Genomic DNA, 2,027 nt, shown 5'->3' with positions numbered 1-2,027 from the left:
CGACCCAGCAACAAATCCTTCGAGAAGCTACTCAGTAAAGCCAGCAGTCTTCAAGAGGAAATAAAGCACATGGAGCCACACAAAAGGGCTAAGGTGACCAGAGTGTTTTAAACAAAATCAGGAGTAGTAGAGACCGTCGACAAAGGAAAGTAGTCAATAAAAATATATGCAGAAGAGCATCGCTATTCTTCATCACAATACTCTCAGAAATAGAATAGTCAATCCAACTAGCGACCACCTCAAGAGGGATCACCTCAAACAGGGGATAATAAAATGTCCCTGTCAGGGCGACGTAAGACGATATATTCTTTCAAAGAAGCTATCCCAAAATTATTTAGAGTTCGGAGGAAGAAGCCAGAATTCAAACTACTAGATCCAAAGAAGCCTGAAGAGGTGGATAGGAAAAAAGAATCAATTTATTGCCCATACCATCGATTGCTTAGGCACACTATAGAAAAATACTTTGTCTTTAAAGACTAGCTTGAGAGGAAACTTAAAGAGGATAACATAACAATCCTGAAAGAATATTTAAGAGACCCTGAAAAAGGTTCCATAAATATGATTTCGGCCGAGCCAATCTCCCCAATCAATCCGTATACTGGAACAGGTGGATAGAGTACAACTTGGGATGAAGTCAAGAGGGTCCTTAATCAAATGCAGGATTCATTGAAATAAGCTTCTACAAATACCAAAGGAGAATGGAATGAGGTCTGGAGCAGATCATCCAATAAAATACTGAACAAGATCCAGTCTGCGTCAAAACAAGCCTCCATTCAGAGCCCGCAACATAATTTGGGGAAGAAAATCCTCAAACCCTTGACTTTGTATGGTTATCATTTTGTCCCTCCGGGGTCTTATGAATGTAATGATTGTGATTTCGGCTACATTTTAACTTTTTTTGGTGATAACGTAACTGATTATGACCAATCTAGCTTCAATCTCGATCCCCAAAATGATCCTCAAATCATACCCGAGTCTTATAAATTTGTTTACAACATGATAATGACGAGCCAATTCTCGAGCATCATGGTACATAGCTTACCACCAACTTAAATATTTTAGACGAAGAGAAAAAGACACCTGAAGATTCAACAATGATATCTCTAGAAGAAGAAATCACAGAAGTTAACTTAAGGAATGGAAAAGTGTTACCACCAAGTTACCACCAAGAACATCTCCAATGAACATCTCCAATAGATAAAGGAAAGCAGATAATGACTCGAGAAGAGATACCTCCACTAATAATAGTGGAAGAACGACATAATCAAGATAAAATAGAAGGATCACACAAAATAAACTACCACATGCTAGCTTGCTCATCTTGTGAAGGTGCCGAGCCGATTAAGCATCTACGAAGCTCTGATCCTATTAAAGGAGATGGGAGAGTCTCTGGTTACAACTTTACTTGACCCAGAAATTTGCTTAGCTCAGTTGGCCAGCATCCTCAGATGAAGTTTGTTCGTTGAAAGAGCAACCTAGGGTAACCTTCACAGATGAAGATTTGCTGGTCGATACCGCCAACCACAATCGTCCACTCTACATCTCCATCAACAACGACAGATTTGTGTTGTCCAGAGTATTAGTAGATTCTGAAGCATCTCTTAACTTGACGAGCCTACGAACATTGACCTATTTGGATTTTCAAGCTCAAGAGCTTACGGCCGATAAAATTATGTTAAGAGGATTCAACCAAAAGGGAGAAAGAGCCCTTAGATCAATTACATTACTTATGAAGGTTAGAGAACTCGATAAAATGATGTTAAGAGGATTCAACCAAAAGGGAGAAAGAGCCCTTAGATCAATTACATTACTTATGAAGGTTAGAGAACTTGTGACAACCGCTAAATTTCATATCATCGACGACGAGACCTCTTTTAACGCTCTGTTGGGTCGACCATGGATTCATGAACAAAATATGGTTCCATCATCTCTACACCAGCACATCAAATACCGCAAAGACGGCCAAGAAAGTTATATTAAAGGAGACCTACAACCATTTTCAGTGCATGAAGTTGGTATCCATGAAG

At 39.4% G+C, this 2,027-nt stretch overlaps 1 pseudogene; it reads left to right on the top strand.

Moving 5' to 3' along the window:
- The window catches only part of LOC110036679, a 9,425-nt pseudogene that overhangs the window by 890 nt on the left and 6,508 nt on the right, over positions 1-2,027 (top strand).

This window comes from Phalaenopsis equestris, unplaced genomic scaffold (genome assembly GCF_001263595.1).
Source record: "Phalaenopsis equestris unplaced genomic scaffold, ASM126359v1 Scaffold209646, whole genome shotgun sequence".
NCBI lineage: Eukaryota > Viridiplantae > Streptophyta > Magnoliopsida > Asparagales > Orchidaceae > Phalaenopsis > Phalaenopsis equestris.
Note: the sequence above shows the minus strand (reverse complement) of the source record. Positions and strands in the feature narration are given on the sequence as shown.